The sequence below is a fragment of the Leopardus geoffroyi genome, chromosome C1 (genome assembly GCF_018350155.1).
Source record: "Leopardus geoffroyi isolate Oge1 chromosome C1, O.geoffroyi_Oge1_pat1.0, whole genome shotgun sequence".
NCBI classification, from domain to species: Eukaryota; Metazoa; Chordata; class Mammalia; order Carnivora; family Felidae; genus Leopardus; species Leopardus geoffroyi.
In genome coordinates this window covers 28,205,881-28,220,189 of record NC_059328.1, presented here as the reverse complement: position 1 = coordinate 28,220,189, position 14,309 = coordinate 28,205,881, and the positions used below count along the sequence as shown (strand labels likewise).

The 14,309-nt window shown below is 51.2% G+C and overlaps 1 long non-coding RNA gene across 1 annotated transcript; it reads left to right on the top strand.

The window, feature by feature from the left end:
- The first annotated feature begins 9,867 nt into the window (after positions 1-9,867).
- Positions 9,868-13,114, top strand: LOC123597621. The gene is made up of 3 exons (XR_006712177.1): positions 9,868-10,159; positions 10,704-10,803; positions 12,782-13,114. It is a non-coding gene; the product is annotated as an uncharacterized LOC123597621 (long non-coding RNA).
- Positions 13,115-14,309: the final 1,195 nt, after the last annotated feature.

Here is a 14,309-nt window from a genome sequence, read left to right as displayed (position 1 = left end):
AGGGCCAGAACCCGAGATCAAGACCTGAGCTGAGATCAAGAGTCGGACACTCAACCAACTGAGCCACCCAGGCGCCCCAATGGTACTTTAAATCAAGTGATCCTTTGGGGTGCCTGGGTGGCTCAGTCGGTTGAGCGCCCAACTTCGCTCAGGTCATGATCTCACGGTCTGGGAGTTCGAACCCCGCGTTGGGCCCTGTGCTGACAGCTCGGAGCCTGGAGCCTGCTTCAGATTCTCTCTCCCTCTCTCTCTCTCTCTCTGCCCCTCCCCCACTCATGCTCTGTCTCTCTCTCTCTGTCAAAAATAAATACACCTTTGAAAAAAAAAAAAAAAATCAAGTGACCCTTTTGTTTCAACAGACCCAGCAAAGCCTTAACCCTTCAGAAAAGCCTACGGCACCTATCTATGCTGAAGCAGTAGTTTGTTATTGAAAAAGTGGTCTTCTTTTCTAAGCCTTTCCTCAGGATCCACACACCGACCCAATCAATCATACAAGGGTGCCCGGCATAGAGATCCGGGATGGTAGGAGGGAGGGTATCACCCTGGGGACCCAGAGTCTGCACCTCTGAACCATTGGTCAGCCCCACCGAACTTGTTCTGCTGGACCATCTAGAGAGGTATAGAATCATCTGTGTCCCCAAGACCCTCTTCCCAGGGGCCAGCAGGAGGCTGAGGTGGGCCCCCTCAAATTCAACCAGATCTTTCATGGATGGATGAGGGATCGATTTCTCTCTAATCCAGGGCATAGAAAAAGAAAAAACGTTTCTAGTTTTGTTTTTTTGTTTCTTATGAAGTGACTATAGCTCTAGCAGTCATACCAATATCCACTCAAAGAGGAGAAAAACAACGGCCAGTCTCACTTCTGAATTTCCCTGCAACAATTCTAAATAAAACAATAGCATACAGAATCCAGCAGAACAATACATCAGAAAAAGAACAACACATTGTGATCAGATCGAGTAGGGTTTAAGTGATGCTAGGTGGTAGGTGTCAGGACATCTAATGACATAACACAACATTGGGGAATCTAAGCATAAATTACCTGCATAAATCAGCAACCATTCTTAATTTTTAAAAAATTCTTAGGGAGGGGCGCCTGGGTGGCTCAGTCAGTTAAGCGGCTGACTTTGGCTCAGGTCATGATCTCGCGGTCCGTGAGTTTGAGCCCCGCGTCAGGCTCTGTGCTGACAGCTCAGGGCCTGGAGCCTGTTTCAGATTCTGTGTCTCCCTCTTTCTGACCCTCCCCTGTTCATGCTCTGTCTCTCCCTGTCTCAAAAATAAATAAAACGTTAAAAAAAATTTTGTTTTTAATTCTTAGGGAAATAAGAACAGATACCTCTCAACATGATAAAAATATATCCATCTTAACCCTAAATGAGGAAATTTTAAAAGCATGCCCATTAAAGTCAGGAAGAAGGTCAGGACACCCAGTATCTTCATTATTACCTGACTTTGTTCTCTTGGTACAAGCTGATGCAATTCAATAACAGAAACTACTTAACTATATGAAATTAGAAAACGGTAGGCAAAATAATCATTATTTGCAGAAGACATGAATATATGCCTGACATACCAAAGAGAATCAACTGGCAAACTATGACCAACAATAAAGAAATTCAATAGTGTGGCCAGCTACAAAATTGATACACACATATCAATGGCCTTCTCTCTTAAAAATGGCAACCAATTAGGGCATATAATGGAAAAACATACGATATTTACAATTACAATGAAAAAGATAAAATGTTAAGAAGTGTGCAAAAAAAAAAACCATAAAGAAAACCCTAACATGCCACTGAAGAACCCAAAAGAGGACTTGAACAAATGGAAAGGCATACCATGTTCTTGGATAGGAAGGACTGACATCATAAAGCTGTGCCAGTTCTCCCTTAGTTAATCGGTAATATGTGTATGTTTCCGTGAAAATACCATTGGTAATTTTTAATGAAATGAGGCGACCCTGAAGTTCATTTGGAAGACTGAGCATGCAAAATAACCAGGAACACTGAAAAGAAGCATAAGGAGGGGAAGCTAGTAGCCCATCCAGTTATTTAAATTCATTCTGGAGCTGCAATAATTAGATGGATGTGGTAGTGGCTCCTGAGTGGACAACCACAACAATGGAACAGAATTAAAAAATCACGAAGGTAAATCCAAAAACATGTGAGCACTTAGTCTGTGATGAAGGCAGGATTGAAGTCACTGAGGACTATTCAATAATATTGGGACAATTGGGAAGCCATTGACAAAATATTAAATTAGGCCCATTAGAAATGAATCTTCACACCTATACTGAAATAAATTCCAGATGGACCAGAGGATTAAACATTTTTAATGAAATAATAAGTGGCCTGGAAGAAACCACAAGGGAGTTTTTTTTGAAAATCTTAACGTAGGAAAAGCCCTTGACAAGATACCCAGAAGCCAAACAGAAAAACACGGATAAATTGGCCATGTAAAAATAGAAGCCCTCTTCATGGAAAAAGTCACCTATTAGCAAAGTCAGAAAACAACAAACTGGGAGTAATACCTGGTGCTGAATACAGGTAGGGTGCTGACTTCCTACTTATATAAAGAGCTCTTACAAATCAATAAGAAAAAGACCAACAGCACAACAGAAAAATGGACAAAGAATACAAAGATAGTTCACAGCAGTGAAAATATAGTTCTTAAACATTTGAAAAGACGCCTACCCTCACCCCTAATAAGAAAACACAAAGTAAAACTACCCTAATCCACCTCTTACTGACCAGATTGGCAAAGATCAAAAAGCCTGCTAGCACGCTGTGTTGGTGATCGGGAGGGAATCGACATCTCAGATATTGCCATTGGCACAGTCTGGAGTGGGGGGAAGGCAATTTGGCAACATCTGTCAAAATTGCAAATGCGTGTGCCCCTCGGCACAGCAATTACACTTCCGGGAATTATACGAAATGATACACATGGTTGTGTGTGAACTGGTGAATATACAAGATTATTCCTCATGTCATTGTTTGAAATACTAAAGAAAAGGAGGGAGAGACTGAATCAGCTGGTGATTGCTTCAATAAATTGTGGTTATATGCAGCCATGACATACTAGGCGGCCATTAAAAAAGTGAAGATGGAGAGAGACCAATTCCACTCCTAAGGACATACCCAGGAGAATAGAAGACCTGTGTCCACACAACAGCTTGGATACATGTGTTCATAGCAGCACCATTCAGCACAGCCAGAAGTAGAAACAAACCAAACGTCCATCATCAGATGAATGGATAACACAATATGGTATATCTAGACTACGGAATATAATTCAGCAACGAAAGGGAGTTAAGTCCTGACAAAGGCTATAACATGGATGAGCCTTGAAAGAATCCAGACACAAAAGGCTACATGTCATATGGCTCCATGTGTAACAAACGTCCAGAATAGGCAATTTCCATAAAGAGAAAATAAATGAGTGGTTGTTAGAGGCGGGGCAGAGGGTGGGGTGGGGAAGGGGGACGGGCGTAGAGAATAGGGAGTGGCTGCTAATGGGTAAGGGGTTTCCTTTGGGGTGATGGGAATGTTCCAGAATCAGACAGTGGTGACGGTTGCACAACGTTGTGACTATATTAAAAATCACCGAATTGTACTCTTTAAAAGGGTGCATATTATGGTATGTGAATTATATCTCAAAAAAATAAAAAAGAATGAGGAGCTCTCTCTGTCTTGCTAAGGGATGCTCTCCAAAAATAGTGTAAAGGGACAAAACAAAGCACAGAAGTGTGGGGATCACATGGTACCATCTGTGAACAAAAGAAGGAGCCCTGGAGCCTGAATGGCAGCGCAACAGGGAAAGGTCCCGAGAGGGGCGGGGGCTCCGGAAGAGCCCAACAGAATTCTTGAAGAAGGGAACCAGGGAGCAGCTGGAGGACAGGGGAGGCCTCCAGTGCTTTATCTTGGAGACAAGAGCCAGTGGCTGAGAGCTGTAGGAACAGCAGCAGCCTGGAAAAGAAAGGAGGAAAGGGAGGAGCAAAGAGAGAAATTGGTGGGGGGGCCATTTGCTACACCGGCTGAGTTAGTGGCAGTAAAATGCACGTTACCACCCTGTCCTCGGCATGGGATACAGGGATGAATCAGACATGGCCCCTGCCTTCCAAGCCCCTAATCCAGTGGTTTCGGAGGGCCATGATCTGCCTACAGCTTGTCCCCAGAGTTCCCCCATGGATAATAAGGTAGTGCTCCCAGCAGTGAAATAAGTGAGTTCTGGGTTCCTGCCTGCAGCACACAGCACCGAGAATGACCTGGTTGGGGTAGGGAAGGAAAATAACCTGGGGACCACTTTGGTTTTATACCCAAGGACACGGAGGGCCTCGGTGCCCTTCTCCCTTTTCCAATGGGATTGTAGGGTGGGGATGGCCGTGGAAAGGCCCTGGACCACACCACTTTGGGCTCATGCCTTCTGTGGCACATTCGGCTTCTTATGAAACAGCCAGAAAGAGAACCCCACTCGTGTTTGTCTAGGGACTTGGGGAGCCAGGGGAAACCCTCAGAGAAAAGATGCGGAGTAGCCCAGGGACGAGGGCTCTGAGGAGCCGGAAGAATGTTATCCATGCATCGGGTATACACAGAAACCCACCTACCCCCGTCCTCACCTCCCCAGGCCTGAAAGCCCAGAAGTTGCCTAACCTGGTAGAGAAAGAAACGCCTCAAAGGAAGAAACCTCCAGGGTCCCAGTGGCTTAAAAAAAAAAAAAATCATTTATTATTTCTTATGAGTCTGGGCTTGGCTGATCCCACCTGGTTCGCGTATCTTTGACCCATTGGACACTGGCTAGTCGAGGAAGACCTTGCCTGAGATGGCCCAGCTCTGCCCCACATGGTTTCTCATCTCCCAGCAGACTAGCTCTGGATCGCTCTTCTGGCAGTGGCAGGGGTCCAAGAGAACACTTTTTCCAACTACCACTCGCACCAAGTTGGCTACTGTCTCATCGATCAAAGTCAATGGCACGGCCAAGTCCACAGCCACCGTAGGAAGGTGCTAAAAAGTTGCAGGACACCAGTGTGGATGCAAGTAGGTGATTACTTGGGGCCGTCAGTGTAATCAATCTCTCGCCGTGCAAAGCAAGGAAAAACAGTATCTCTGCCCAGGTGAGAAATGGGGTGGGGGGTGGTGCTGTGACATTCTCCAGAAGCGAGTTGTGCCCAACTCTCTTGGGAGTGACAGGGAAGGGAAGGAGAGTCAGCCCCACCACCCAGGCCTGTCCCCATGCTGAGTAGCAGGCATCATGAAAACTGCCCTTTGCCAATTCCAAGGTCTTGCTGCAGGACTGGGTCTCAAACTCCCCAAGAAGGTGGCGGGGGTGGGGGGGGGGGGCGCGGGGGGCAGAGAGGACACTGGGATTAAGAGCACACAGAGACCTGGGTTTGAACTGCAGGCTCCCATGTTCAGACTTTGACCTTGAGCAAGGCACTTCACCTCTCTGAGGCTCCGTTTCCCCATCTACCAAACAGGGATGCTAAGAGAAGCTACCTCATAGGGCTTCGGAGGAAAACTAACGATATCCTGTATATACAGCCCTTAATATAGTAACTGGCACCTGCTGGCCACACAGTTATCACCACACCCACTTTACAGATGAGAAACCTGAGGCCCTGAGAAGAGAGAAGAGAGGAGGGGAAGGCAGAGCAGAATCTGCCACTCACGTCCTTTGACCCCGAGGAGCGTAGCTTTCTCTCTGCCCCTAGGTTGGCCCAAATTGCACAGGCAGGAAAGAGCCTTGGGAAACCCAGACAACAAGCACCTTTCCATTATTCCCACACTGACAGCCACCTTGGGGAATATCCATGGGAGCCCCTTTTTGTTGTGGCTGTTTTGCAAAAAGCTTTATGATTTCCCTTTGGTCCACAGCTTGGGAGAGGGTCCAGGATGGGTATGAAAGCTGCCTAGTGCTGGAGGAGAGGCTCGGGCAGAAGCCCAAACACCCAAAACATACAGAGGGCCCCCCTCAAAGGCTGCCAGCCTCCTAGTCATGCTTGGGACTAAGCTTTCATTGAGACACTCACCCAGCCCAGCCTAAGGTTAGCCAGGTGGTCACCCACCTTCTTGGGGAGTTTTGCCTCCTCATCCAGGAACAGCTCTCTAGGGAGTCATAGAGATGGGGGTCTGTGTGAGCAGAACCAGGGCATGCGATCCCAAACAAAGAGACTGGGTTCAGGATCTCCTCCAGGGCCGAAGTGGCTTCCATGGTGTCCCGAGTTGTACCCTACTCATCTTGGATGGCTTCCCCACATCCTGGAAGAGGGCACGGCTGCCGGTGCTGGTTTTGCATTGTCAGGAGATGCCTGGCACCCTCACACTTCTCCCCCGCCAGTTTACAGAAGGAGTCCACACCCTTCAGAGCCACATCATCTTGGTCGAAATAGAAGCCCCGTGAGAGGTGGGTGTAGGAGAGCCCACAGATGCAGGACGAACAGGCTGTGAATAATTCTAATGAATCTGGGAGCTCACAGTTGGTCGGCAATAGGGAGCTAACCACAGAAAAAGGTGTTGACCAGTTCTGGAAGCACAGCATGGCCAGGAAGATGGTCCCAGAGGAGATGACCGCAGAGGAGGTTGGAAGGCAGTCAGAGGCTAGAAGAGGTGGTGTCCCGGGGTCTGTTTCTTCCGAACGCTATTGAAACGAGAGATAAGATCCTTTTTGTGGTCAGGATATATCAGTCAGGATCCCAGCAGGAAAGATATGTCACAGTTAAATTAAACAAAAGTTAGGGGTCCCTGGGTGGCTCCGTCGGTTAAGCGTCCGACTCTTCATTCCAGCCCAGGTCGTGATCTCATGGTTCGTGAGTTCGGGCCCCGTGTCAGGCTCTGTGCTGTCAGAGGGATTCTCTCTCTCCCTCTCTCTCTCTGCCCCTCCCCAGCTAGCACTTGCGTTCTCTCTCTCTCTCTCTCTCTCAAAATAAATAAACATTTTAAAAAATAAATAAAAATCAGTGAAGAGGCTGTATACAGAGGTGGGGCAGGATGTAGGGAAATCAGTAAGGGGTGGTGTAGGAACCGCAGCCACACTTGTAGGGACAGGGCCGCGTGGCCGGAGCTGTGGCCTCACAGAGGGTTTAGCCTACCCCCAAACACTGTCCACTGACCCAGCCACCCAGCCCAAGGACAAAGGAGCCTGTTGAAATGTCTACACTGAGAAGCCCTCTGCAGCACAAGGCAGGGGAAGAGGGCCGAGAGTAGGTCTGGAAATGCACGGAGAAGATGGCTAGTGCCTTCACAGCCCTTCTGTCTGTGAGCTCCAAGCACTCAGCCTTCTTCCCACAACGCGAGCAAAGGCAAAATCCCAGAAACTTCGAGTCCCTGGGGCTGATTCCAGAACGCACCGGCCTTGGGCACCCGACCTTCCCCTGTAGCCTGGCCAAGGTGACCTGTGGCACAGCCCCTCCCCCCTCCAGCATTAGGACCCAGTCTCCTGACTCTTGGGCCCTTTTCAAAGTCAGAAGGCAGAAAGCAAACGGCCCTCTCTGATCCCCCTGTCAATCCTGTATCTGGGCCCAGGACTTATTTTCAAACCAACCAAGCATCAGGAAGTCACACATCAGGCTTATCTCTCCTGCCACTCATCTCCGCAAGCCCTTCTCCCCGTCCCTGTCATTCCCAGACAAATAGACTGCCCCAAATCCTAATACAGGTCTGAGCACAGGGAGCAGCGCCCAGCCCTGCAGGGGCCCCCCGCCACCCCAGCTGGGCTCCGTTTAGAGAGCAGATCCAGCCATGTCTGCCTCCTCTGGCCCGGAAGAGGTGAGAAGCCCAGTCCATAAATGCAAAGAAAGTCGCCCCTCCTCCCCCAGCCACCCAGCCACCTGTCTCTGCCCCAGCAACTCAAAACTGATTTCTCCACCCTCTAACTACAACAGGGGCTGGGGGCCGAATGTTAGCATCTTTGACTTAATGCCGTTCATGCCGGAGCAGCAATCACGCTGAGCGTGGTCTGCTGGGACTCCAGACCCAAGACGTCTACTCCGGGTGATGACCCCTCCCTCCACAAGCTGCTTGGACAGTGACAGGAGGCATTGGTGTGGCGGCTGCCAGCAGGGAGTGTGTTTTGCACCTGGTTCTTGGTTGGAATCCTGGCTCTGCTGTTATTAGCCATGGGGCATTCATTCATTCATTCATTCATCCATTCTTTCATGCGTCAACAAACAGTCGTCGTTCAATGCACGGTTGTAGGTGCTCCTCTCCACTTGGAGACACACAGGGGACCGAGGCAGACAAGTTCTGCTCGTGTTCGCCAGCGGTGGGGGCCGCAAGCCACGAACAAGGAGAAAATCAAATGATGAAATAGAAAAGACCAGAGGTGGAGGTGGGGGAGGAACCGAATAAAATAGATGGTCAGGGAAGGATTCTCTGAGGAGGGGACATTTGAAAAAAGACCTTATGCAATGATCCAGCCTCTCAGAACCCATTTCCTTAAAAAATTGGGGTAATTTTGATCATGACTGTCTCCCCAGGTTGATAAAGAATTAAATGAGCTAATATACATCAAGCACTTGGCCCAGGGCCTGGCATATAATAGTGTTCAGTAAATCGTAGCTCTGTGTCTAGCTAAGGAAACAGGGAATTGAGGGGGCAGTGCAGACCCAGGTGTGACTCCTGCTGACCCAGAGAGAAGGCCTGACTGCATCCAGGTAAGCTTCCTGGAGGAGGCTGTCCGCAGTGGCCAGCTGCAGGCCCAAAGCCAGCCCAGTCCTGGAGCCTCCCTCCCCTCCCCCCCGCCCCCCAAACCAGACTCCTCTTTCTCCTCCATACTTACTATAGTGGAACCCCAGCCAGAGGCGGGGGGCAGACAGACCTGAAGGACAGATGGCAGCAGGGGGAGGGCGGCCCCAAGCACTCGGTCCCAGAAGGAAGCCACCACGTGTTCCCTCCTCCCCCCACCTCCCCGCTCCCAGGCCTCCACACTGTCCTACAAACGCCACCACTCCTGACTGATGGCAGGAAATTGGTCCCCGCTAAGCGCATCTCAGGAGGACTGCTAAATACTCACTGGGGAGGGGGAGCAAGATGAGCGAGGGGAGGGCTAGACGGGGGCCCTGACGCAGTGAGGGCGGGGGGATAGGGAAGCTGCTGTACTGAGACAAGCCCCCACCACTCCTGGCCCAGACCTCCCCCCTGTCTCTAGGAGAGCTGGGGGGACAGGGGAGACAGCAGCGAGCAGAGAGCCAGCTATCTCTCTCCTCACAAATATGGGCCACTCCCTTGCCCCTTCCACCAGCTGAAGTCCTTCCCATCCTTCAAGTCCTCACTGGTGTCCCCACCTCCTCCCAGAAGCCTTCCAGTCGGATGCCAGCTCCACTGTGGGGCACTTACTACAACACCAAGCCCGACGCTAAGCATTTTATATACAGGGATCTCGGCAATCCTCACGATTCCCTGAGAAGTAGGAATTGTTACAGCCATTCCGCAGATGAAGAGAGTGAGGCTCAGAGGGGTTAGAGGATGCAACACCCAAGGACACACCGCGGGTGAACAGGTCGTGAGACAGGAGTTCGAACCCGGCCCCAACTGACTCCAGGACCTGAGTGCTTTACAGGTCCCGCCTTGTTCTCTTATCAGCACCTTGAGCCTCTGGCAAAAGACCCTACTCAGGAACAGGTCCCAGGTTGCCTCCTCTCTGTCTGCCTCCTCCATTAAACTATGAGGTTTTCAAGAGCAGGGCTGTGGCTCACGACGCCTCCACCCCAGTCCCGGGAGGCTGGTCTTGGGTGTGCTGCACACAGTAGGCGTCATTACTCCTTTGTTTGTCTCGGTGCAGCAAGAGGCCGAGCAGAGACAGGGGGCTCCACCCTCCCCCGCCGCCCTCCCCACCCCCACCCCCACCCCCGCCCAGAGCAGGTCCTTGCTCGCTTTCCTCTCCCAGCTCCATCTCAGAGCCTGCTAAACGCTCCTCCTGGCTTCACTGAGACTCTCCTTACAGTGCTTCCAAAAATCTCGATGAGCCTTTGCATTTTAAGCAGACGCGATTATATCAGATCTCCCCGTCTTCCAGCGGCTCAGCTCTACCCAAGTTTGATGAACTGATCTCAGTTAGAGAAATCCCATCAGCTGTCGGCTTTGCTGAGACTCGGGCAATGACATCTCCCCGGTTTGCTCAGGTTTGATGCGAAGGAGCCGCTCCTGCCACAAACCTTCAAGGCCAGGTGAGTGGAAATAAAGAGTTTTATACAAATGGCCCCACTCCGCCAATCTGGGCCGTCCTGGCTGGCTTCTAGCTCCCTGTGGTTTCTGGAAGGCTGAGAGCCGACAGACAGCAGACCGAGGCGGGCGTCAGGGATGCAGCCTCTCTCGGCTTGATGGTAATTGGCAGCATTTCCGTGCATTTCCATGCAGGATTATGCCATAAATTTACTTGGCTCCAAATGGGGATGCTCACAGCAAGGAATGCAGTAGGGAAATAGGGACAGGGTGGGAGGGGGGCGGGAGAGTGCCCCCCAGACTCGGCCTAAGCATCTCAGGACACGCCCCAGTCCCTCACCCCAAAGCTGGCCTTCTCTCCCAACCCCACAGGCAGCCCTGTCGCTGGCTGAGCCTTCTGGGGTGGGAAACCTGAGGGGCTAAAATCCCAAGGAGCAGCCACCTAGGCTGTGGCTTCAGGTATCAGGACACAGCACACGGGTGGGAGAGGGCATCCAGCAGCCTCTTCAAATTCTCACATTGGACTGTTGTCTCCCCCTGGCTGCTCAGCTGGCCGGAACAGGTCTTTCATCGGCCATCGTCGTCCCTGGAACCCAGAACCGGGGGCACGGAGAAAGCAAAACAACCGGGATAGATGTGGCTTGGAAGGGTATGTTTCCCTGCAACGTGGGCCCAGTAGGAATAATGACTTATAAAGAGGGGAGGAATAATCTGCTTCGCGGGGGACCCCTGGAGGAGAAATGGATGTGTGAGCACCGACACACCGATGCAACACCCCGGCAAAGGTGCTTCTCCACGCCCGGATACTCCCACACCTCCACGTTCACTGACACCTGAGTGCACCAGCCCGCTGGCTCACAGGCACTCGAAGGACAAAGACGCACCCCCGTATACCCACGCCCGCAAACTTAGCGAGGACCTGTGCTTGACTTGTAATGAGGTTTTTTTAATGAATATCTTTTGCAAAACTAATTAAGAGGGATCGAAGCCCAGAGCAGAGCTAATGAGCTATTCAAATACCCTGGCATCAGCCCCACTGGTGAGGTTCCGGGATGTCTTGAGCTACAGGCAGAGGGGAGAGATGCCCCCTCCAGAGTTGCTCTGTAGCAGAGACTCTGTGTCAGTCTTGCCAGCCTCCCTCCCTCCACGGGGCCTCCAGCTGGGATGGAGGGGGGTGGGAGTGAGTGGGAGGGGGCACCCTGTGGAGGGGATAGTGCCTTGGAAGACTGATCCTCCAATGTCCCCGACATCGGGATCACCCAGAGGGTTGGGCCACCCCCTGAGTTTGATTCACCAAGTCTGGAATGAAGCCCGAGAACTTCCATTTCTAACACCCTCCCTGGTGATGCCGCTCGTGCTGCCGGCCCGAGGACCACACTTTGACAACTTGTGCAGTCACAGGGCTTGAAGCAACAAGGGCTTGACGGGAAGACGCCAAAGACTCCAGATCCTGCCCTGACAGGAAAGGGCCCATCACACCAGAGAGGATTTAAACCTTCCCAAGGATTCTAGGGAGGACGGAGACTCCCACCCTCCCTTTGATGTCCTGTCCCCACACAGTGGCCACGACTCATCCACAGCCGTTAGGCCATCCGAGCTGGCCCAGCCCTGGCAGCCTGGGACCCCCATTTCACAGATGAGGAAACTGAGGCACAGAGAGGTGAAGTGATGCACCTGAGGTCACCCAAGGAGAGCTGCGATCCCAGCTCAGGTCTCCAGCCCTCTTTCTGATGAGCTTCCTGCTTTGTCCCGCAGTCAGAGACCCAGTACAGGGAAGTCCGATGGAGGCTTCAGATAGTGATGAGACAGGACCCAAAAAAGTTGCATGAGTAGCATGAAGCCGGAGCAACAGAACTTCCGGCTCTTTCTGCTTTGTGCCCCCCCCCATAAGACCTAGAACCAGCTAGCATGAAAAGCCCAAGTCGTGGCCGCTCCCCACAACCCCCTGGCCACACCACGGAGTTGCATTGAGCCAGGGAGGGAAGCTGATGCTGAGTCAGCACAGACCCGCCCAGCAGACCCTGCCAATTTCTCCTCCAACTTACCTACCTCGCCCTTTGTTTACTGGTCCTTCCGGCGACACATGTAATGCATTGATCTTACACCTAAACAGCTGCCTGCAGAATGCTAATGTCCCCAGAGGCAGCAGAGCAGGCGACTGGGGACCGGTAGGAAGACCCCTCAGACAACATTCATCTATCTCTCCATCTGCTTAAAGCCCACTGCCCAAGGAACTGACCTGGAAACGGTGGCAGGGGGGACTCCACGGGCCCTGCCCCCTCGCCTGCTCTCCCAGTACAGCCTCAGGACTGAGCCTGGCTGGGACCCAGATTCTCCCATTTATAATTAATCATTATTGGCTGGTGGAGTCAATGAGTGCAGTGAACTGGGCTGGGCTGGAGCAAGAGAGAGAAAACAACTAAAATCCTATGAACGTCACTGAGCCTGCAGAATTTCCCCTGCATGCTCTGAACACCGCAGGCCCTTTCAGGTCTCAGACCTTTCGAAGCGAATTTTTGCTTACCATTTATTGCACACCTGTGGTCTGCCACGCACCTCACATGCACTATCGCCAGCCCTTACAATAACCCTGGAGCACTATTTGCTTTGTTCTCCCTCATTTATAGGTACAAAACAAAAAACGGAAAGAGCGGACCTGACTTGCTGAAGCTCACACAACCAGCAACTGAGCCAGGATTCGAACCTCTTTCATTCGGACTCCCTGACCTGCTTTTTTTCTGCTCTGTTCCACTTTTCTCACAAATCATCTTCCTCGTGAACTCCTATTCATCCTTCAAAACCCAATGTAAACGTGTTCTCTCTTATGTGAAGCCTGCCCCCCTCATTCTCTCCATCCACCTCACCCAGGCAAGGTTAGTCATTATTAGAATTCTAAATGAAGTTCTTTTTTTTTTTTTTTTTAACGTTTATTTCTTTTTGAGAGACAGAGCGCAAGCAGGAGAGGGGCAGAGAGAGAGAGGGAGACACAGAATCCGAAGCAGGCTCCAGGCTCTGAGCTGTCAGCACAGAGCCCGACGTGGGGCTCGAACTCACAAACCGTGAGATCATGACCTGAGCCGAGGTCGGACATTTAACCGATTCACCCAGATGCCCCAATGAAGTTCTGATTTAGTGTAGTTAGTGGTATTTGACTGGAGAATCCAGGAATGTCTGTATTTTGTTCTGCTAATTATCCCTCCTCTTTGAGTTACACACGCAAGGAATAACAACAACAAAAAGCCCCTTATTATTAGCTGGGTCAGCGTCTGGTGTGCCTGGGGCATAATTCCTACCCACAACCCTAAATCCAAACCTTATCACCCATTAGTGGCTGTGGAATCGGATGGAGTCTAAATCCCCACCCCTTGAGTATGGCTGGGCTTAGCCATTTGCTTCTAATGCACAGAATAAAGCAAAAGTGACACGGCCCAGAGACTGTCATAAAGGGACAGTGGCCTTCTCCTTGCTCATTCTGTCTTAAAGTACTCATTCTGGGAGGAGTTAACTGCCATGTCGTGAGAACACACAGCAGCACACAGAGACGCTTACGTGGCCAGAAACTAAGACCTCCTACCAACAGCAGGTGAGAAATTGTGGCCTCCCACCCACAGTCATGTGAGCACAGCACCAGGGAAACAGCTCCTGGAGCCCCAGTCAAGCTTCCGGATCACTGCAGCCCCAGCAGACATCCTGATTACAGCCATGAGAGACCTTGGCCCAGAGCCACACCAGCTAAGCCGCTCCCAAATCCATGGCCCACAGAGACCGTAAGATCATTTGAGGCCGCTAAGTTTCAGGGCCACTTGTTACACAGTGATAGATAACGAAAACAGTGGCCAACCCCAGAGCAGTGGAAACTCTAGAATCATTTGAAAAGAGAACGAGGCCTAAGGCCTGATTGCAGCCTTGGTTCCAGAAATTTCTCTATGGGCTTAGGGTTGGCAACCCAATCAGAAGAGGCGGCTGGGGGACTTGTCTTAAAGGTGCCTTTGAATTACAAGTACACTGTTCTCAGGGGCGCCTGGGTGGCTCAGTCGGTTAAGCAATTGACTTCAGCTCAGGTCATGATCTCACGGTCTGTGGGTTCGAACCCCGCGTTGGGCTCTGTGCTGACAGCTCGGAGCCTGGAGGCTGCTTCGGATTCCGCATCTCCTT